This window comes from Hemicordylus capensis, chromosome 2 (genome assembly GCF_027244095.1).
Source record: "Hemicordylus capensis ecotype Gifberg chromosome 2, rHemCap1.1.pri, whole genome shotgun sequence".
NCBI lineage: Eukaryota > Metazoa > Chordata > Lepidosauria > Squamata > Cordylidae > Hemicordylus > Hemicordylus capensis.
Genome location: NC_069658.1, coordinates 58,205,918 through 58,230,118, shown reverse-complemented (window position 1 = coordinate 58,230,118; position 24,201 = coordinate 58,205,918). Strand labels below are relative to the sequence as shown.

At 41.4% G+C, this 24,201-nt stretch overlaps 1 protein-coding gene across 25 annotated transcripts in view; it reads left to right on the top strand.

Annotated features, from left to right (window-relative positions):
• Positions 1 to 24,201, top strand: part of MEF2C (myocyte enhancer factor 2C) — a 256,797-nt gene that overhangs the window by 208,006 nt on the left and 24,590 nt on the right. The gene's annotated exons all lie outside the window — the stretch shown is intronic.

The following is a 24,201-nucleotide window of genomic DNA, read 5'->3' as shown; positions in this document are numbered from 1 at the left end:
TACTGGCCAATAGGGATCTCTGTGACACTGATGCAACGACATTTCACAGAGTATGCCCTACTCTGCTTTGTGGAAGAAGAGGCAATCACATTTCCCCAGTGATGAAATATTGTGGTATGTTGATGGATGGTTCCCTTTCTGGGTGACAAGAGTGTTAAAGTGGTCATAGCCCCAAGCCAGTGGCAGACAAAGCCTCCAAAGGAAAAAGAGAAATGGAGAGAAATTTAGATAACTGAAAGGGATTCCTGTTAAAAGTTAAAAAGCAGGTCTTTTAACAATGTGGCATGTATTAAATACCTATAAAATTAAGCCTTGGCCACCAATTTAGAAGTCCACCACGTTAGTTATATACGTGAACCATCAAGCAGGAAGTGTCGAGCAATAGCTGTAGTATAAAAACTCCCTCTTGGAATTTAGCTTAACATGACAATGATTGTCAGATTTGACCAGTTTGGTCATTTGGCCTTTCAGCAAGATTATATCTTGTTAGCATTACACTACTCATTTTGCTGCTTTTGGTCACACATTGGCTGTGTATCAATTTATTATACATACTGCTAGTATTTCAAACTAAATAGAAATGTAGGTAATAGCTATTTATAATTTATGGGTCTCTAGGCCGGAAGAATTCTGGGCATGTTTTCAAAATAACATAACTAAAGGAATTATTTGGGGGGGGGGAGAAAAAGAACGAAGGAAAAAAGGGGAAGGCAGTATGCCCAAATAAGCCTATACCAAACATGCAGAATATGAAGCAATCAGTAGTGAGCCTTTGAATACATCCTAACATAACATAAGGCTTCCCAAACTCATAAATATCAGTGGTATATACACCTAGTTCCCTTTTGTGCTTTGGCAAATGGCAGTCTAAGCAAACATCCACATTTTTTAAAACGTAGACAGCCTAGCACTACTACTACTACTAAACATGTACTCCGTTCCAGCAGTATGCTAGATGCTGTACAGCAGTGCTGCACAACTTTGGCCCTGGAGCTTTTGTTGGACTTCAACACTCATCATCCCCAGCCACAGTGGCCAATAATCAGAGATGATGGGAGTTGTAGTCCAACAACAGCTTCAGGGCCAAAGTTGTGCAGCCTTGCTGTACAGATTAGAATGCCTTTTATTTATAACTAGTGATGTTCCAGCAATCCAGAGCAATGCAGCTTTTGGAAGGGCCCAAATTACTGGGATGCAGCACAGATTAGCATGATTAAATGTAAATGCCAACTTCAAATATAACTTCAAATTCATTCAATCAACAACATGCCACCAAAAAAGTCACTTTGGGGGCATCTCCAAAATATGGGCCCACCCCTCTACTGAGTCCCATGCACAGAAGAAAGGCTCCTGCTACTTCTTACCATCTCCTTACTCCAGTATAAATTAGATAAGATCTTGCCTCTGCTCTGAGCATTGTGGCACAAACAGAGGACTCAGGAGAGAGATGGATTTACTCTCATTAGTGCTAGGGTATGGAAAAAGCAAAAGGAGAGAGAGAGAGAGAGAGAGAGACTCCTAGGCATTTTCTAGGCTAGACCCTAAAACGGGGTCAGGACGTATCTTGGAAGTGTGCTTCCACACTTCCTGCATTATGACACCGCAGTCCCTACATGGACAACAGGGTACTTTTCATATTTCCAGTGCCTTATTTTGAATTTAATTGCTGCGATATAGATAGGACATTGTATATCCATCGTGGAAAAGTTGCTGGTTTTTTCGGGTTGTTAGTTGCTGCAAGACTGCTCCCCCTGCTGTTTATGTTTCAAATGCGACTTGCCTGAACGGAGGCATTTTGCTGCTGATGAGCAGCTAGTCTGGAAAGCGTTCTGCTCAGAGAAGACTCCTTCTTACTTTATCCAAATTGCAGCACAAATGAGAGCTTCAGGGAGATGATCTGTGCACTGTTGGGCATTCTGCTTACCAGAAGGCCTGGGACACTTGCCCACATCTGGTGGGTGGAATTGTGGATGTCTGTGTGAGTCGGAGTCTCCTGCAGGCCAACACACCTCCAACCTTTCCACCACGGAACTTAAAATTACAAAAATGGGGGTATAATTTTTTTCCCTTCACCAGAACCCTATAAGGTGGGTTCAGGAAACTCAATGATTCTTGGGTCCATTTTGCATCTGGACCTGTTAGTCACACCTATAGCTGATGAGAAGACTGTAGCTTTTTGTTCACTGTCTTCCATGCCTTCATAATCTAAACTCCAATTATTGTAATGTGCCATGCCAGAGGGTGCTCATGAGGATTATTGAAAGGCAGCAGATGATACAGAAGACCAACAGTGATGTAAGTTTAGGGACAACATAGGGCCATAGGAAGCTGCCACATACTGAGTCAGACCATAGGTCCATCTAGCTCAGTATTGTCTACACAGACTGGCAGTGGCTTCTCCAAGGTTGCAGGCAGGAATCTCTCTCAGCCCTATCTTGGAGAAGCCAGGGAGGGAACTTGAAACCTTAAGCTCTTCCCAGAGCGGCTCTATCCCCTGAGGGGAATATCTGACAGTGCTCACACATCAAGTCTCCCATTCATATGCAACCAGGGTGGGCCCTGCTTAGCTAAGGGGACAAGTCATGCTTGCTACCACAAGACCAGCTCCCCCTTTCTGGTAGGAACACTTTACATCAGTGTCCCAGAGTCTGCATTGGTTGCCAGCAACCTTCCAAACATTATTCAAGGTTTTCGACTAATAATGATGAAAATGCTTGGGACCTAAATCCCTAAAAAAACTGCCTCTTCCCCATATTGTGAGCACCCTCTATGCCATCTGTGAATCATAAAATCTCACCATTGGGAGGGACCTTGGAGGTCTTCTAGCCCAACTCCCTGCTCAGCGTTAGAATCTGCACTGCTTTTCTCTACCTCTTATGTCCTGAGAATCTTTCCAGGTGGTGGTGGTTGTTATTGTTATTGTTATTATTATTTATTTGATTTCTATACCGCCCTTCCAAAAATGGCTCAGGGCAGTTTACACAGAAAAATAATAAATAAATAAGATGGATCCCTGTCCCCAAAGGGCTCACAATCTAAAAAGAAACACAAGATAGACACCAGCAACAGTCACTGGAGGTCCTGTGCTGGGAATGGATAGGGCCAGTTACTCTCCCCCTGCTAAATAAAGAGATAAATATAAAGCAAACAAATTGCTTTTGTTTCTCTCAAGGTTCCTGATCACTTTCCTGAATAATAATCATCATCATCGCCGTCGCCGTGGTAGTTCTGGCGGTATACAAATGTGTTAAATAATAATGTTATTATTATTAACAACAACTTTACTTGTTAGTTGCCCCATAGCAAATTGTTCTCTGGGCTTACAGCACAGTATTAAAACATCAAGTACATCAAACTAACAAAATCACAAAACACACAGAAATACAAAATACAGTACAAAACAATTTAAAAACTTTTTAAAGTCAATTTTAAAAATCAAATTTTAAAGGCCTGAGTGAACAGAAAAGTCTTTACCTGGCATCTAAAAGAACAAAGTGATGATGCCAGGCATATCTCACTAAGGAGGCTGTGCCATAAATGGGGTGCAACCACTGAAAAGGCTCTCTATTTTCTTTTGGGGTTGCTTTTTAAGACTATTTACACATTTATGCAGAGCAAACCCATGTTTGCTACAGAGTTGGGCAATACTAGTCCATGATGAGTTTGCTATATATTAAATATGTTTGCAAATACATGTCTGTTGCAACCAGACTTCATGTTTGGAAGTGTACATTTAAAATATCTTAGGTGTGCATCTAAAAACATTGTGTGAATAAACCCTTAGCAGGTGCGTGATTGTAGTTCATTGGTATAATGATATCCTATATATTGGGGAGGAGGGATGTGTGTGTATGTGTACTCTTATTGAACTATTAAGAACTAAGGTTAAACATTTAAATACTGTCATCCCTCACCAACCGCGAGGGTTATGTTCTGGGAAAACATTGTGGATGGCGGATTTGTGGTTGACAAGGCATTAAAAGCAATCAGAAACAGGGGGTTAGGGGAATTGAAGCCACAAAAAGACCATGAAATACAGTTAAATATAGAAAAAAATCACTCCTGAACCCCTGAAAATCACCCCCTGAGCCCCTGAAAATCACCCCTGACCCCTGGAAATCACCCCCTGAGCCCCAGAAATCACACACACACAAAAACACCCACCAAATTACCAAAAAATTCTTGCCAAACCACGGATACCCGGGTCATGGTTGGTGAGACCTGCCACAGTTTCCCAGTCGTGGATACTTATTGATTTGATTTGATTGATTTCTGTACTGCCCTTCTAAAAATGGCTCAGGGCGGTTTACACAGAGAAATAACAAATGAATAAGACAAATAAAAATGGATCCCTGTCCCCAAAGGGCTCACAATCTAAAAAGAAACACAAGATAGACACCAGCAACAGTCACTGGAAGTCCTGTGCTGGGATTGGATAGGGCCAGTTACTCTCCCCCTGCTAAATAAAGAAAATCACCACATTAAAAGGTGCCTCTTAAAGGTGCCAAGTTAGCAGGGCTTACTTACAATCATTACAACCAAGTTACTTACAACCAAGTTACAATCATTACAACCAAGTTACTTATAATCATTATTAGGAAACCCGCAGTTGGCAAGGGATGACTGTGTGTCAGTAACTGGCTACTGTCAAGCCCTAGCTAGACTCTGCTCCAATTGTTGGTTCCATAGTCTAAACAGGCAAGATCAAGGCCAGAACTAGTGGAGAAAAGGTTTGGGTTGGTGGGTCAACTCAAGAGCCTGCTTTGGCCATTCATAGCAAGGAGTTGCTTAGATTGATGATTCAGTCCTGGATTATTGGATATAGAGTCAGCCAAACTCCTGTTGGTTCCCAAGAGCACCTTTTCTGACTGAGTTGCTGAGTAGTAGTACCTTCTCTGGCCATCATCCGGGTGGTGTGGGCAGTGAAGCAGCGATCCATAACTCCTTCTGCTATTTCTGCCAGGCTCCCTCTAGGTGCCTTGAAGTTATTGTGTACAAAGAAAAAGTTTGAACATGCAAACAAATGCTGTTTTGGGCTTTGTTTTAAAATGCGAGGGAAAGAACTCTCTGGAAATAAAAAGATAAAAATTGACAAATGTGGCACACACATGCAAGTGCAGGAATACAGAACAGAACCTTTGGGAGACATTGGTTGCTTCTGCTTAGGGATAATTTAACCCTTGTTAAATTTCCCAGAGTTGTTTGCCTTAACATCATTCTCTTTTAAGAAGTGCTCCCAGTCTTATCTTCTCTCTAATTTACAATGTCTCAATATTTGTCTTTGTACAATGATGGATTGAAAGACTAAAATCATTGAGCCAATAATGATAATCCCTCCTGTCATAGTGAGTCATAGAAACTGCAGTCTTTCCAAGGCGAAGTTTAAAGAAAAAGGATGATTGACTTTTTTTTCTTAAATAACAAGCAATTAAATTTATTCTTATAGGAAGCCCACACTCAAATAACAACTTTGAGCTGTTGCAGTTGATCTTCATGCCGGTTGAGATGATTGTGCTGTTTTTCCCCTCTGCACATGGCAATCTGTCCCTTTATTCAGAAGGAGAATATAAGGGAGCATTACAAATCAGCAAACATCTGGATTTCATGCACACCCTTGAGTATTGAAAGAGATCGTTGATGCCTCCTGTATCTTGGAATGCAGCTGTGTGTCTACTCCAGAATTAAAAGCAAGGCATGCATTTAGTTTCTTGGAGCAAGAAGTCCAGATTTTGCTCCAACAATTCCTAGCAACATTGAGTTAAAGCAACTCTTGCCCTTTAACTTTTAACATGAGTCCCATTGAAGCATTCTGGCTGGTTGGCATCCACATGTTCTGCAAACTGATTAGCCCCTTGAAACTTGTTTAAGTGTTTGCTGAGAGAGAGGAAAAAATAATGGAGAAGAACTTGGCAGGATTTACTTTTGTTTCCATCTGACCAGCTTTTGCATCTTGTTTTTACTGTTTTGTTTCTCACTTCTTATGTAATTGTAGCGTAGATATCAAGTGCATTTTAGGTAGAAAAGAACCTTGTCTTTACAAAATGGAGTTTGGGAAATGCAGGATTAAGATTTAAAATCTGGAAGTAGGAGGGCTTTCTGACTCTTCAGCTGAAACCACTCATCTTTTACTCTTCTGAAGTTCTTCCTGCAATGCATTCAAGTGCCATTTAGCTTTTGGCCAACTTGACATCAGAAAAGTAACCTCAAATGGCTGCTGCTTATTAATTGCAATCCAGTTCTCGGTTATAGTTCTGTTCCCCAAGTCAATATTTTGCCTAAAATCATGACACAGAAACTATGTTTTAATATTTTTTTTAAATCTTCTACCCCAGCTTTTTACAAAAGCACACATTTAGACAGATTTCTGGAGAAATTGGGGGTGCAGTGGCCTACCAGTGTCTTTCTTTGGAGTAGAAACAGGTATAAAGTTCTCCCAGCTAGCATCCACACCTCAGCCTCCATCACAGTTTTTAGAAAACAAGTTAAAACGTGGCTCTTCACCCAGGCTTTTATATGAGACTACAGTTTTTACTGCTGTGGCTTTGTGTTTTTTGTGTTACTGTTTTATATAGGTTTTTAAAATTTTAAATAGAGATTTTAAAAAATATGTTAAATATGTGTACTTTTAATTTGTATTTTAATTGTGCATTGCTTTAATTATATTGTAAACCACCATGAGATTATTTCAATTATAAGCGGTATAGAAATGGAACAACACATAAATAAAGCCTTCCTGTTAGGGTTGTCAATTAAAAATCTAGCTTTTAATTAAGTAAACAATTAAATGTAAATATATTTTCTTAAAATAAAGTCTAAAGGTGCATTTTCGTTATATTGGAGGAGTGGCATAGTTCTTGTTTGATATGAGATATCTTACATATTTGTAATCAAACTACTGTTACTGCTAACTTCTTAGAAGAAAATTCAATTTTTAATAATTTGAGAATCTGGCATATAGAATTTACTGTTACACCAGGGACAAAATGACTTGAAAAATAAAGAAGTCCAAATCCTGCTAGTGTGTTGTACTGTATCCTGCACTAGCAGGGAAGTTACATAGGAAGCTACCTTATTCTGAGTCAGACCATTGGTCCATCTAACTCAGTATTGTACACTGAATGGCAGCTGCTTCTCCAAGATTTTAAGCAGGGGTCTTTCCCAGCCCTCCCCAGAGATGCCAAGGATTGAACCTGGGGCCTTCTGCATGCAAAGATGCACTGCCACTGAGCTATTCCCAATGGTGGATATCCGCAATGAATATCCCCAAAGGTGACATACATGGGCCTCCCATCCAGGCATTGACCACACCAAGACTTGCTTAGCTTCAGCAAGTTGAGTGTATCATGTGCCCTTAGACTATGCTCTGGGGACAAATTCAATTTATATTGGACCAAATTTAAGTAGGACTAGAAGGCCTCTAAGGTCCCTTCCAACTCTTACTTTCTATAATTCTATCCAGGTTTAGAAGACAAATTTAAATTAATTTCAAGTGATAATGCTGATTATCACTTGATTTAATAATACTTAGGAGTTATAACCTTCAGAGTATCCAACACATGCCAGAAACTTTATCCTTTGGTGATTCTTACTACACCCCATGAGGTAGGTCAGTATTATTAACCTCTTACCCTCATATTGCAGATGAGGGCTAAGGCTAAGAGATAGGGGCTTGCCTAAAGCCATCTAGTGAGTTCACAGCAGAGGTGAGAGACAAACTAGGGACCTCCCAAGTTGCAGTTCAATATCTTACTATACAGCTGTTGCAAATACTCCATACACCACATTGCATATATAAATAAACATACAGTGGAGAAGTTTGGACAATACTTTGTCTGACTAGCCTGCCCCCATGATAAATTCATGTGCACCCATCTTCCCTCCAACACACACACCCCATTCCTTAATCATGGAAGATGTTTTTTCTGAACCCCAGCTTTTCATGCACTCCAAACACCATATTTTTGGTAGTATTCTGGAGTTTATTCAGAGGGTGGATCAGAAGAACCACACTCCCACATGATCAAGGCATGACGTGCTGGCAGGGGGAAATGTGTTTACTGACAGCACACTCATGTCTTTATCACATAGGGTGGGTGAGTCAGGTTAAGTATTGTCTGAGCCAGCCCATTCCTATGTATGTTCAATGAACACAACACCAGTGAAAACAACACAAGATGGCTAGCAAACTGCCCTGACCCGATTTTTGTAGGTCCACAGACTTAGGTCCTTAGTGGTCCCTCCAAAGCTGCCATGGAGGAGGACTAGTTGCTAATGAAGGCAGAGTAGCTAGAGTTTGGCACATCATTTTAGCCTTGCTTATGGAGGAATAAATAATTCTTACTTTTATGGTAGAGCCTATCCAAGAGGATGCCAGGAGCTTCTTGATCATTCTGAGCTGCTGCCTACGTTGGTGCAATTGTTGTCCTGCAACTGGATTGTGGACCATTAGAAAGGTTGCCTCCATGTTTTCTATAGTCAAATGTCTTCCCTACTACTTACCACCAAGTTGCCATCTTGTTTTCTAGAGTGAAATGTCTTTTCTAGCACTCATCACCAAGTCTCCATCTTGGTTTTTGTGTATATTTGCTGAACCTCTATGAGATATGATCATTCCTATGGCATATTAAAAGCTTTGTATGGGATCAATTGGTCCCTGGCCAGATTTAGCCATGTCAGGTTTCTCTTAGTATGTTTTAAGACCAACAACAGCAACATATTTTTAAAGTGGTGAAGGGAAAATATGTTCATATTCTATGACCATGGTATGTTAGCAGTTAATTTTAGCCCTTACTCACATTTCATTAAAATGAGAATATTTTGCCTCAAAAAGGTAATTGATTTCCATCCACAGATAGAAGTAAATGAATACCCCTCTATAGCAAAAAGGCTTTCAAGAAGTCAAGTGGGGATAAGTGCAAGGCAACGATCTGCAGATTTGCAACACATTTCCCTTGATACTTTCAAAAGGGGTTATGTTTTCCAGTAAGGTGTTTCCCCCTGTCAAGTAAGCATTTTTTTATCACTTGTTTGATTTAACACTCAAGGGCAGTGAACATTTAAAGAAAAGTTAAATGTAGTTTGCTAGCTGCATACTAATTGCATCTGTTGATGGGTGGGTGCCCATGGAACAGATCAGATATGGATTAATCACCTGCATAATTGCTTTGCTGGATTCAAGCCCATAACAGTACAGACCGTCTGCATTGGTGACTAGTTCCGGATGCTGCAAATAAAAGTCCAAGAAATTCTACATTTTAAAAGTAATGGCAACATCTTAAGAGAGTAATTTCTTCCCAACCCATTGTCATTGTGATGGTTGACTTATAGGCCATGTGTGTGACCTTTCCCATTTTCAAAATAAATAGTATATTGCTTTCATAATGCTTTTATAATGGTGGTGGTGATGAAACCACCTGGTTCAACTGCCTGCCTGTCATAAAGTGGCTCAGCAGTCAGCAGGACTTCTGGCTGCCATTGGCTTATCTGCTCTGTTCCTGAAGTTTGCTGTTTGTCATTGGATGAGCTGCTCGGATCTTAGAGAAGGGCAGGGCAGGCAGAAGGACCTAAGCAGTAGACTAGTATGGACTAAAAAGTAGCCCAGAGAAGGCAAAGCTGAGGACCTAAGAACTCAGCAGGCCAAGTAAACTGTGACAGGGTGGGGTGGTGAGATAGCTAGAAAAATGAAGATCGAGAATAGTACAAAGGCGTGGGTGGAGGCATCCAGAGGGAGGAGCGTGAGAGGCCAAGGATAATTGGGAGACAGAACGAGCACAGAGTGTGCTTGTGAAGGAGCTGCAGTGCAGAGAAGGATGAAGTTCACATATTGACCTGGAATAACCAGGCAAATCTGTGGCTACAGACCCCTAGAATATTTAAATACACTGGCTGACATCGTGACTAATTAAGCACATGCATCAAAAGGGTCTGCAGGGATGCAGCAGGAGCCTTGGTACAACTCTCACAGTTCTTTTGTGATTGCGCTGTTGCCCAAGAGTGCTAGTACTTCCGAGTGCTGCCTTAGACACTTGAAGCACTCTGTACGAGAAGAAACACACTGCTAACCTTCTGGGATGTGTTTCCACTGATACAGAGCACTTCTGGAGCATGGGCAGTGCTCTCAGAGTACTGGCACTCTTCGGACTGGGGAAGCTGTGCAAGAGCTCCTGCTGTGTCCCCACAGGCCCTGCTGATGTGCACGCTTCATTAGTCAACCACTACTTTTACCCTGTCTAGTACAGAACATGAACATCTTTGCATCTGTCTAATACAGAACATCTTTACATACCGCCCTGAGCCAATTTGGAAGGGTGGTTAAAAAAAAATCAAATAAATAAACAAACATTTTACTTGGAAGTCATGCCCCTTGCAGTTCCGTAGACTTGCTTTAAGGACAAAAGGCATGCAAAGATTTCTCTGTGTAGAAAAACCTCATGCCTCTCCTTCCTTGTGGTTTTGGATAAAGGTTTCATGCATGGATTTTATTCTAAATGTGAGTTTTTATTTGTATTAACTAATCTCAATTCCGCTGATTTTGTTATAGTGATTGGATATTATTTTTCTACTTTGGGTCTGCATCTAAGAAATTATGTTTGCGATCTTGGGGCGACATCCTGACTTACAAAATGCATTTGCTGCATTTTCGAGTAGAGCAACATGGGTGGTTGCACAGGGAAGGATTTTCACCCGTTTCCTGGTTAGCCCTAGAAATATGTCCCTGAGGGTCCCATATCCCTTGCAGATCATGCAGTGTGTGCATTTGGTAAATCAGAATGTCAGACAATACTAGATTAGATGGACTGATGGCCTGACTCAGTATAAGGCGGGTTCACACATTCAACTTCAGACAGAATGCACAGGTCATTATAGCAACCCCTTTCTCCACAAATTCAGAGGTATCCCAGTGCTCCTAACTGGAGCATTTCCACTCATAGCAAGGTATGAGTGGCATAAAGGCATAAAGTGCCTCTGGTTTCCACAAGTTGCACAATTTTCATAGATCCCCTATTCATCCAGTAGAAACAGGGAACTGTGGTCTACACATAAGCTGCACCAAGAAGGAATGAGTAATGTGAGTGTGCAAAAATGTATGCCGTGTCATACCTTCTGTTTGAAACATTTAATTGGAAGTGTCAGAATTTCCCATTTGGACTTACACTTAACCGTAAAGCCTAATCATGCGGTAAAAGTACAGTCCCTTACTGTAGAACTAGAGTGTTCAGTCAGTTGACCTTGATGTTTAAAGCCTTTTAAAACGATAGTCATTAAAAAAAAATCAAATGTGGACATCAGCATGTAATACTTGTAAGTGGCTTGTTTAATTAATTAAATTGCAATTGCTGACTTGACTAGTGGGGGGGATCAGGGCAAACAAGATAATATGAGAGGTATAGTACAAAACACTTCTGCTGAAGTGGAAACAAATAAATAAATCAATACAATTAGTGGTAGAGAGATAGGCAACATCATGTTTTCCTGCATCATAGCAATACGTTTGTAAATTTCCCCAAATCAGATACCATTAAGAAACTATCAAACAACATAAATTGCATAACCTATGAAGGTATTGCTGATGATAATATTGACTGCAACATCCATTCTGGAAAAAAACCCAAGAGTCCTGATTCTGCACTTAATGTATGGTTGAAATTTTGTGTACTCCGTTTCTGCACAGTATGGCATGTTTTCCTGCATCAACGTATCTCATTCCCCTGTGTGGGCTATACTATTCACACTAAACCCACAGTCCCTTGGTCTGCAGTACAGATGGGTGAATAAGTCATACAGACTTACTGAGAGTGGGTACCATAAGGTTTAGAAGGAACAAATAATACTGAATGAATTCACCTAATAACTAAAAGTGGCTTGATCTATCTATTTCTCTCCCACATTTTTATCCTACCTTCCTCCAAGGAATTCAGGTGGTGTGCATGGTTCTCTTTCCCTTTTTGCCTCACAGCAGCTTTGTGAGGTAGATTGTGCTGCGAAATAATGACTGACCCAAGACGACTTAATGAACTTCTTAGCTGAGTGGGGATATAAATATAGGTTTTCTTGCTCTCCTTTCTAGTTTCCTTTTAACTGATGAAAGGTTACGGGGATACCCTGAGGATGAGTCATTAAGTGAAGTTGCCTGGGGCTTGTCAGGGTTCAGCTGTGGGTAGCAGCCACTAAGTGGCTCAAGGCTAGAAGAGAGGAGCAGGAGAGCCAGGCAACAGGTATAATTACTGGTAGCCAAAGGTCAGGAATGTGGCAGACCTAGCAGGCAAATCAGGAGTTGTGGGCAACCAGGAGCCGAAGGTCAGGAATTCACCAGCAGTCGAGTCAAGCAGACAGTCAAGGGTTGGGGACAAATCTTGAAAATGTCACATGTCCAAAGGTGTAAATCAAGAACTAAAGTCAAACACCAGAAGTCAAGCTGAGCAGATAAATCAGGGAGACAGGTAAGAATAGATGCCCCAGTAACAAGGAGACCTTGAAAGTAAGACACAAAAACTATTCACACAACCAGGAGGTGAGGAGGGTGGGAGAGAGGCTGTGCTGTACTACTTACCTTCTCCACAGATGATCTTCTTGCCCGCCTGGCCACATGGCTCAGCCACACACATGAGCAGTGCTCCCAGGAGTTGTGCAGCTTGCCGGAGGCCGGGACAATACGTCCTGGCCTCCAAGAATCTCACAATGCACTGAGTACAGTGCATTGCGGGAGTCCCCCATCAGATGGGCGCTCTAGGTGCCCAACTCTGTATCTGTGCAAACACATGCTCCAGGCACCAGGGTTCCTTAACCTCGGCTAAGAAAAAGCAGGGTTAGCCTGGGTGGGAGTGCCGCAGTTGGGAGAGATCCCAGCACTCCACACAAGCAGCCTAACCCAGGCTCGACTGCCCTAGCCTGGGTTAGGCTGCTTCAGCAGGAGGACTCTTGCAGTCTTTCTGTCTGTAGGGAAGGCAGTAATCAGCCTCGTAGGGTGGGGGCGGCATAGGACCTGGAGACATGAAGGCTACTGCAGTGCAGCACATTGCCACAAGAGGCAGTGATAAACAGAGTCCAATTCTCAGGGAACTTGACAGATTCCCCCCAAAGCACATGGAAATTAAGTGTTTGGTAAATTGTTCCCATGCTCACTTTTTGCAGCATTCTTTCTAAATCATTTTATTTCATTAGTAAATCTGGGCCATTGCATTCGCATGATACCCAGAACCAGTGAACATAACCAATAATGATGTTTACACTGACTAGTGGTGGCTCTCAAGGGTTTCAGACGGGCATCTTTCCCAGACCTGCCTGGAGAGGCCAGGGATGGAACGTGGCTTCCACTGAGCTGTGTCCCCTTCCCCTTTTGACCTTGGCCCGTCACAACTTCCAGGGGTTGTTTACCATGCATTCTGACACATGAATGCCTTTCAAGTGTTACCAAAAATATGTGGGTAACCTATGATGGAAAAACAAAAACCTATCTTTGCTCTACTTTATGAGGTGACCCTTTAGTGTGGTACGGTGGGCTTGGATGTTGGGTTTGGATGTGGAAATCCCAAGATGTCTCCCATTAGTTTGAGAAGCTCTCCACACAGTCCAAGACAAATCAGTCTCTCTCTTCACATTATGAGACTAAAATGCCTCTGAGTTCCTTGGAGGAAGGAAAGGAATAGGATACAAATATTGTCCATGAACAAATAAAGCTATTCTCACAAGCAGCCTAACCCAGGCTAAGACAGCCCAACCTCGGTTAGGTTGATCATGTGCAGCACCAAGATTGGGCCTAAGCATACAGAGAGTTGAGTGCCTAGAGCGCCCACTGCTGGGGGAATCCCCCAATTCATCGCATGGTGCATTGTGGGATTCTCAGAGGCCAGGAGAATGAGTCCCGGCCTCCAGCAATCTGTGCTGCACGGAACAGTACAGATTATTTTATTATATATTTTATTAATGTTATGAGCTGCCCCAAGCAGTAGTCTACTGGAGGAGCAGGGTATAATTTTTTAAAATAAATAAATGATGTGGGCATGTGCACGACCTCAATATCTCCTTTAGCATTGTGCAGTGCAGCAAAGGTTGTGATAGCAAATTCCACAGATTCTGCCTCCCCAACAATATATCTTCTTCACCATATCAGTCTTCATCATTTATCTTTGCTCAGCAGAGCAAGGTCATTAGTACCATAATGTGCATAATATGGGGATCAAAAGTTATTTTAAATCTTTTCTTCTTCTGGATGGGTATGTTTCCACTGGGGTTTTTTCTTTGCCATTTGCACTAAGCTAACAGATGCAGATATTACCCAAATTTATCCTGCAAAATGCCCAGGAATAGGCCACTTTTCCGAAAGGACCATTGCCTCCTTCCATAGCCATCTTTCAGAGAGTAGGAAGCCCATAACTAGATCAGCCCTAAAATTAGTTGTCATGAGTTCCAATGTGGTGACAAGATGTGTCATAAACAAACATTCTTGGCCCTGTCCTCACGCCTAGGGTATTGTTCTGCTCTCCTCCCAGACTGACTGAGGGAGATGCTGCTTTTTGCTCCATGCAGAGGTAGAGACAAGGGATGTGCACAAATCCATTTTTTGATTTGATTTGTGCCCCAAATAAACCATCCTGATTTGTTTTGTATCCAAATCTGCCCCTTCCAAATCACCCCAGATTCTATTTGTATTTGCTTTGATTCTATTTGGATTCAGATTGATTCAGACCACATAACAAGATCCTAGGGGCACCAGATTTGGGTGGTGGGTAGGTCCCCATGCATGCCTCCTCCCACCCAAATTTCAAGGCAGTGGGACACTTGGTTGATTTTTAATGAATATTTTTAGGTTTTAATGATTTTGAACATTTCCACCATAGGAAATAATGGGAATTCAAAGTTGCCATATCCTAAACCTAACATAGATCCCCAGCTTTCATTTTTTAAAAAAAGCTAAGCTCTAGCGCCTGTAGAAGTGGAGCTACGGAACAAAATGTGCAGTCATTATTTTTCAAGTGTTTAGATTCTTTGATATATAATAACTTTTCCTCATAATGAATCCCTGTGAGGATTCATTGCACACCTTCATTACTTCTGTTCATTTTGACTGTCACTGGACAGTGCCAACTGTCAACTGCCATGTGTCAACTACACACACACACACACACACCCCACACACACATAATACACACAGGGGTGCTCAGTTTACTTTTTAGATATTTTTGAAGTGTTTAGATTCTTTGGTGTCTTCATGACACACCTCCATTTCTTCTGTTCATTTTGACCTCACTGCTTTGCAAGTAGGGGTGGGGAATTAGTGGCATCCCTTGTTTCAACTACCCCACAAGCCACTGGGTACTCAGTTTATATTTTAGGAATTTTTGATGTGTTTAGACTCTTTGGTGTGTAATGAATTCTCATAGGGATCATTGAAGGAAAGCTATTATACACTAAAGAATCCAAACACTTGAAAAATAGGGACCACACATTTTGCTCCTTAACACCACTTCTACAAGGACTAGAGCTTAAGGTTTTTTGGGGTGTGTTTTTTTTTAATGAAAGCTGGGAATCTGGGGGAATTAATAGGAGGGATACAAATCTCAATTCAATTCGAATCAAATCAGGCATGATTCGATTTGTACCCGAATCTAGCCAATGGACCCCAGGGGTGATTTGTTTTGTCTCCAAATCACCCAAATCAGCTAGATTCAGGTACAAATTGATTTGTACCCGAATCAATTTGCACATCCTTAGTAGAGACAGCCTGTACTGTCACTAACACTGGTGAAAGAGGAAGGCAGCCCCATGAAGGCCTTTCCTTTGAAGATTCTAAAACTGTTAGTGTCGTACTCCAGAGGAGACATCAAGTGAAAGAAGGGAGTCTAAAAAGAAGAGTTTTTCCACAGTGGAAGATCTATATTTCGAAGCCCACTCTTGCTGGAATTAAAATAAACTTTATTAAAATATGTTGGCAAGCTGCTTTGAAAACCTAGATGGCAGAAAGGTAGAATATATATTTATATCTGTTGAATTGATTAATTAATTAATGCATAGGTTAAAGCTAGGTTTCCATCACACTGGAATACAGAGAACATAAGAAGGCTTCAGGAAAATTAAATGAAGACCTTCTTTGCATTGTATTTTCCCTCTCCTGCTTGTGTTGCTTGGAGCTGACACTGATGAGACGCCAAAAGGTTGTCAACTCTATGGGGCATATCCTTCCCAGCCACCTCAGCAATACTTGTCATAATTAAAGCTGAAAATTGGGATTCATATCTGACAATATGAAATGTGTGGTATAAATGCTTGCAGTAGTTGTTTTGGCGACAATTCAAATGTTGCTGCAAATGTCCCATTCCTTTGCTAGATTTTATGGAGAGAAATTCAGGTTCTGTGACCATGGAAAATAAAAACTAAGTTTCATGCATCAGATTAATATTTTGAAATCATTTGTATTTGTCCCAAACTAAATTTGATCCTTGCAAATGAGAGGAAAAAATTGTGGAGACTGGATATCTATGCTTTTTCACTTCTGCACCAGCCATACAGTACAGTAATGATAATTATGATAGTGTAGTGATACGGAAACCTTACTAAACTCTTATCTCAAACTGGGCTGAATTTTGATGCAGTGATGGTCTTGCCCCTAAAGTTCTATAGACCTACAAGTCCAAAGGTGGTGGTGAACCTCAAAAATATGGGCAATATGCTCCCTACCATAAATGCGAAAGGAATGCACGTTCAGGGAGATACATAGTCTTCTGTTCCCGGATGCCCCTATTCCTACCTCTTTGTCTTCTTACATTACTCAGACACCAGGGAAGCTGAGAGAATCACATTCCCCTAGTAAGTAAGAACTGTAGTGAATAAGATAAGCCTTGGATGTCCCTAGAAAACTAGGAAGAGGTGTGCTGCCATAAAAGTTTATACTGCTCACTTATTTAACAAAAACTCCTTTTGAAATCCCTGATTGTTTTCCCCAAATGTGGCGAGCAGCAGCATTCACAAAAAAAGGTGTTAGACAACACTCCATTTCATTTTTCTGTATGCAGTACCTCTGGTTCATACAAAAGGCTCCTAGGGCATTAGGGAGGGAAATGGTTATTTGCTCCAGTGCTACACTCAGCAAGAAATAAACTTTTTGTAAACACCACTTACTCAATAAAATCAATAAAACAAAAAGCAAGCTCTTGTAAGGGTCTGGGGAAAGAAATAGTTTGCTCTTAAAGCTACTTGACTGAGAAGTACTATAAATTGACACCTTCTGACATATGACCTTTTCAAGTTTGTGACTGTTATATTGTCATTATTCAGCACAAGTGAAATCTGGAACATTGAATATATTCTGTTCCCCCCAAAAAGGGCTTTTAATCAAATAAAAATGTAGTGCAAAAACTATCCCTAGATTCCATCTGTTCTTCATTTTCTCCTAATTTATAATCAGGAAATCCATTCGTACATGGCATATAATTTTTGTGCTTTCTAGTGGCTTGCGGAATGTAACATTCTGCACACAGTCACATTTAAATTGATAACTGTCCGGGCGAAGTGTAATTTTAAAGTACAGGCTAAAGAAAGGTTTAATCTCTATATTAAAAGGGATGAATTTCTCTGAATTTAACTGAGACCTTCTTCTTCAGTGCATTTAACTAAAGGTGCCTCAGCAGAGGCCAAAGCTTTCAGAGTACAGAGGAGGATGCGGTTTGAGCATCTAGATTAAATGCAGGCTCTCCTTAGCTGCAGGCCACATGCATGTATTCATCATTGATTTTCAAATGATGGGTTTGTATATCATTGGTTTCGAGTCCATGGTCTTACATTCTGGGATCCATATTCTGCCAAAAGCATAACAATTTGGTGGCTGGAAGGAGAAACAGTCATTATATGGCTCCAAATTGCTAGCTGGCACGATGTGCCAAGAACAGCAGAAATCCACTGGTAAGGAGAAGATTGCAGTCGCTTTTTAAAATAATTCGATGTTCTAAAAATACAAATGCAGGAAATGTCATCACGTTTCAAAATATTTTACATTAGTAGGTAAATACATAAAAGAGTTACGTGATTGGTGTTTTTAAGTGCCACCGTTTCTAAATGATGGGAAGGCATTCCTGGTGCTAAGTTTTCGTATTCAATCAATTGCTTTGACTTGATGTAAATCATCAGTAGAAAGAAGCTCTCCCTTTTCTCCCTTTAGTTGTTTCTCTTCCTTAAAATAATAAGTTGAAATGACATAGACTGCTGTACCATATAAGTAGATAGTAAAGAGACGGACATATATACTTCCTTTCCTTCATATGTCTACATTGTGTTGGCGCTTGCATGCAAGAACTCCATGTTCATACACTGAATTACTACTTATCGTGTCGTGTCATATCATATGGAATAATATAACAGGGTTTTAGAATCCCATGGGAAGCCTGTGGACTTCCCAGAGGCATCTGGTGGGCCACTGTGTGAAACTGAATGCTGGATTAGAGAGGCCTTGGGCCTGATCCAGCAGGGCTTTTCTTATAACCGAATAGCTCTTGTCTGTAGATCCATACCAAACCAAGCCTTATTTCATTTATTCTTTATGACTTTTGCAGATTCCTTAAATATTCCTTTAATTCTTTTTTTAAAAATCTCCTAAAATAATTTCAGATTTGTACAATTATTTGAGTCAGAATTCACAAGTAATACACATCTGTAAAGCATTCCTGCACTTGTTTTTTTCCTACACTTTCCCTTTTTTCTTTCATTTATTTTAGTTTAATTTAATGTTATATTTCTAATTTTCATCACCAATAATCCAGAACCAAAAGTTAAAAATATCAGAATGCCCCAGTACCGAGTGTTCTTGGCCTCAACTCATTAAAGGACATAACGTAATAAGGGAGATTATTTATTTATTATTTATTTATTCAATTTCTATACCGCCCTTCTGGAATGGCTCAGGGTGGTTTACAGATTAAACAAAAACAGTTAAAATCAATCAACAATTAAAACAGTGATTTTAAAATACCATAAAACAACAGTTAAACAATAAAAATAGTTTGAAAATCCTGAAAAACCAGGTACAATGAAAACCCTTTACAACAATTAAAAAACCCTGGAAGGCCAGGCCAGATAGGTCTTAAGCGCTCTCCTAAAAGCCAACAAGAATTCAAATTATGGATTTCTGCCGGGAGCGCATTCCACAGTCTGGGAACGGCTACAGAGAAGGCCCGCTTTTGAGTCGCCACCAGACATACCAGTGGTAACTGGAGACAGACCTCCTTAGATGACCTTAATGTGTGGTGGGGATCATACAGAAGAAGGCGCTCTCCAAGGTAACCTGGACCTAAGCCGTCCAGGGCTTTAAAGGTAATAACCAGCACTTTGTATTTTGCCTGGAGACATATTGGCAGCCAGTGCAACTGTTTCAAAACAGGCATAATATGATCTCTCCAAGTTGATCTGGAGACCAGTCTGGCTGCTGCATTTTTAACTAACTGAAGTTTCCAAACTGTGTACAAAGGCAACCCCACATAGAGCGCATTGCAGTAGTCAAGCCAGGAGGTTGCCAGCTGGTGCACCTCTGTTTTGAGGTCGTCAAGGAATGGATGCAGTTGTCGCATCAGCCTAAACTGATAGAAAGCACTCCTGGCCACAGCCTCCACCTGAGATACCAGAATTAGGCCTGGGTCCAGTAGTACTCCCAAGCTGTTTACCTGCTCCTTCCAGGGGAGTATAACCCCATCCAGGACAGGGAGATCTAACTCATCCCTCAGATTCAGAGCCCCTACAATGAGCACCTCCATCTTGCTTGGATTCAGCTTCAATTTGTTCTCCCTCATCCAGCCCATTACTGCCTGTAGGCAGGCATTTAGGGAATGAACACCATGACCTGAGATAATGAGAGATAATTACTTATTACATAAGTAATGAGCGAAACAAGTAATACATGAGTAGTGTGAAGCTTTCCTGTGCAAGCCACATTGATACACAATACCAATATCATTATTTACGTCATACAATATTGTACAAGAGCAGATCTTCTTGGTGCATAGTGCCATAGGTTTTTTGATTTTACATATTTCTTCTGTAATTCTCGGGGGGGGGGAGAACTTTCAAAGGTATGAGCCATAGGAATTATGTGAATGGGTGGGTCTAAAAATGTTAAATTAGAATATTAATTAGCTCAATATTGCTAAATTAGAACTAAGTCTGTTTTGTTGTGTTTTGCTTCATATTTGTTTAACAACTTAGCTGTACTCTTGTTCTCTGTGTGGAACATTCTTCAGCATGCACTGTTGATTTCATGTTACAATGTAGTTTATTGGATCTGTACATTGTAAATAATGCTGTTGATACTGCATGATTTCATGTTCCACTAGGGCTCACTGGATAATTAAAGGGGAACTATTTCAGTGGCCTTGAGAGTGTGCCCTTAGCTGTGAGGTTTCCAGCTACCCAGATGTCAATGCAGCAGGTACCTTTTCGTACAGCAGCCACTGGGGGAAATGAAATGTGAGCATATACCCCCCAGTGAGGGAACTGGGAAGCTGCTGCCCTAATAAATATGTCTGGAACCCTCTATATTTTATAGGCTTCCCCCCGTTTTTCCTCCCCTGAGTGGCATTCTTGGGCAAGGAGGAGGATTTGGCTTTTGGTGCTTGGAGAGGGTGCTAATTGCAGTGCTGTGCCAGCATTATCATTGTTATTACTTCAGTTGCAGAAGAGAAGCTCTGCTTCTGAAAGCACCAAATTAGCACAATGTAGAGATGCTTGAATGTCAGGGATGGAAAGCTTTAAAAGCAAAGACAGCAGAGATGAGATAGAGGGGTATTTTCAAAATCAGAACTGACTCCTCCTGCTGAAATCAGCATTCAGGATCAAGCTCAGAGGGTGGAGGAGGGGACCGAGGGAGAGGGAGAAGCATTTAAGAGCCTTCCTAGTCCTCCTCCAGCTTTTTTCCCTGGAAATTATAGCCTTGCTGCACTTTTCTTTGTTTCAAAACAAAAAGCCTGAAGTGGAAGAAAGTGAATCGGGCTAGGCACAATCTTCTTGCGTTTGTCCGTGAACACAGCCCAATTCGATAGGGTTTCTTTTGTTCTTTCCTTTTTTCCACCCCCACCCCCGCCTCATTCTCTGCAATATTCTTTGAGGTAACTTCTATCTTCCAAGTAACAAATCATGCTAGATTTTTATTCAGTTAAATGTTCAGTGCTGTAGAACAAACACACAGATATCAAATCTCCTGCTTGCCTCGGGCAACTAAAATTTATCTCGAGGTGATCAGAATGTTTGTTTTGATATACATTCCAGTTTTCATAATTTAAAAATAAACTCTAGCATATTCTTACAGAAGAAAACATTGAAATAATACATGAGGCACTATTATTTATTACATTTGTATGCCACCCATCTTCCAGGAATATGTCAAGAAGGGATTTGAACCCAGGTCTCCTGGGTCCAAATCCTGCCGCTTTACTACACTGTATCTCAGTGCAGTGGTAAGCAATGTATCCTAAGTGCGTCAATACAGAGGTTTGGGCTCCTTGGAAGGATATTCAGACCGCAGGCCAGGGAGTAGGCAACCTTGGATCTCCAACTGTTGTTGGACTACAACTCCCATCATCCATTATCAACCACTGTGTTGGGGGATTATGGGAGTTGTAGTCCAACAACAGCTGGAAAGCCAAGGTTGCCTACCCCTGCTATAGGCTATCCCTTCCTCCTCTCTCTCAGAGCCCGGCCCCTATCCCTCGAAATAGTGCTTGGCTTCTTAACGTATTTTATGTGAGCTTTGCTTATTGTTTGTTGTTGGAAGTTCTTTTCTGATTTTCTTTGCTGTACAGCTGCTCAAGAACCTGCTTTGACTTTTTCCTTCAGGACAACTCTACTGTAGCTAGACTTCTTATTCCCTTCACTGGGCAAAAATGTTGTGAAACCATGTCTGAAGCGGCAAGACCAGGAGCAGTGTTAACACGCAATACCTGACTGCTTGCCAGCCCCTGAAAGGATACAAATGCTTCATTCATGTAGTAATAGGGAAAGTCCTAAACGTACATCCATGCAGCCATGACTGCTGCCCCATAGCATCAGCAGACACTTGTTTCTGCCAGTTGTTGTAGTCCATGAAGCAGAGCAGGCCTTCAAAAATGATGTGTGGTTTTGTTTTGTTTTTATACTGTCCTTCAATAGCCATTATCAGGGTGGCCGGCAACAAAGCTTGCACACAGGAGGCAATCCTCACCAATCTCCCCTTCCCCTGGAAGCATTCTGTGCAACCCGCAGTTATATCTCTGAGTCATGCAGCCCTCAGGGACATAATTGCTCATCACTCAAAGTGCTTATGGACGAGATCAGCAGAAATTGCCCACCCCCATGCACAAGCACCCATACTTCAGAAGCAGGGAAAGTGCTGCTGCAGGAGTACGTCTTATCACTGCATTCATGCAGCTTCAGCCAAGATGCCATCTATAGTGCCTGGCCTGAGATCACCGGTGAGCTTCATGGCTGCTAAGTGGGAATTTGAACGTAGATTGCCCATGTTCCTCCTAGTCTGACACTTTAACCACTGCATCATTCTATACTGGTTCTCTCTGTTGTCTCCCCTCACTGTGAATATATAAATTGTAAACTTCTCTGGGCAGGGGCCTGTCTGTTTTACTCATGTTACTCAATAAAGTGTCATATACTTTGATGGTGCTATAATATAATAATAATAATAACAACAACAACAACAATTGGCAATAAAATTCAGCCATCCCAGGTCCTTGGGAAGGACTCGATATCTGGATAAAACAAACCAGTCAATAACACCTGTCTGACTGTGTAAACAAGTAATTTAGCAATAAATTAATAATAGTAGTATACTCCACTTGCCTTGAAAGATGCTGGAAGAGGCCTGAACGAATGAGTAGTTGGTAAAAGGTAGGAAGAAAGGCAGGAAGGCTGAACTACTGAAATGTAGACAGATAGAGAGTGGCGATGCAGAAGGAGGAATTTACTCTAGGTTTGAGGTAGTATATGGTTGGAGGGGAAGAGCCAACAATCAAGGGATATATTAGGTATCTGATAAACAGTTGATAAATAGTGAGCTAGTAAACATTTTCATTCTATTTGCACGGTCACTCTGCAACTTCAAGATAAAATAGGATCACCTCTTTTTTCTTCTTCTTCCTGTCAAGACATCATCAACATGTAAGCCCTAACCAGATGTTACAATAAGTGTGGAGGCCGGTACAGCTTTCCAGAAAGCATGCCAACAAGCCCTAACTACAGCCGCTCATTAGTAATGAGCACACTCATTAGCTGCCACCTCTCTCTTACCCAAATATAGTGACCAATGTCCAGACAAATGAAGTGCTGGTGCAGTGAATGCTGCACCAGTGCTACCGGGGGGAGGGGCAATTTTCATCAATCTCCCTGTCCCTCTGAAGTCGACTGAAAACGTGTCCCTGAGGGCTGTGTGTGACCCCTGGGGGCATATTTTCAGGAGTCGCAGTCAGAGGGGGTTTGACAAAGAGGGGGGTTGACAAAAATTGCCTCTCCCCCAAGTTCCAGCGCAGCATTTCTGTTGCACCAGCGCTTCATTCGTCTGGATATCAGCCAGTGTTTGTCCAAGGAGACAAGGTGGCCCAGCTTTCCACATCTCAGGGAGTCTCCCTCCCCAAGTGCAGCATTAGTCTCCTTGGACAAAAGCTGTACTCATACAGCAGGCGAGAGGGCTATTGGGCATGTCAGTGTGGATGTTGCCAGTGAGCTCTCTCTATATGCTTACTATTCTGTCTTATTAGGGCTAGATACTGTTGAGAAAGAATTGTCCCTTCAGATGTGTTTTCCAAGTGCCGCTCAGACCACAATTCCACACACATGTGAAGTAATAATCTCCATTATATGGATATACAGATTATCTCCACTTACTTCGTGTCCTCCATGTAGTCTTTACTTGCATTGCCCTACTTAGTTCTGCTGAGTGCTGGATATGAAAATGGATACCCTTCCTATAATTAATATGGAACACAATCCACTGAGAAGTTATCTTGTGAAAGTCTCAGTGGAAAATAAATGTGCAAGAGCTCTACAAGGAGGTTGCACAGTTCCCATTCATATCAAAAGTTCTTGTGCAGAAGAACTTCTTGGTGGATGGTGCACAGTGGGCCATATCTGACTGACTGCCATTCTGCTGTCTTAATGGAGTTAAAAAATATCTGCCTTCCGCAACAGCCACCTCACATTTCCTGAGAACAGCCTCTTCATATAGGGTCTTTGGACAGA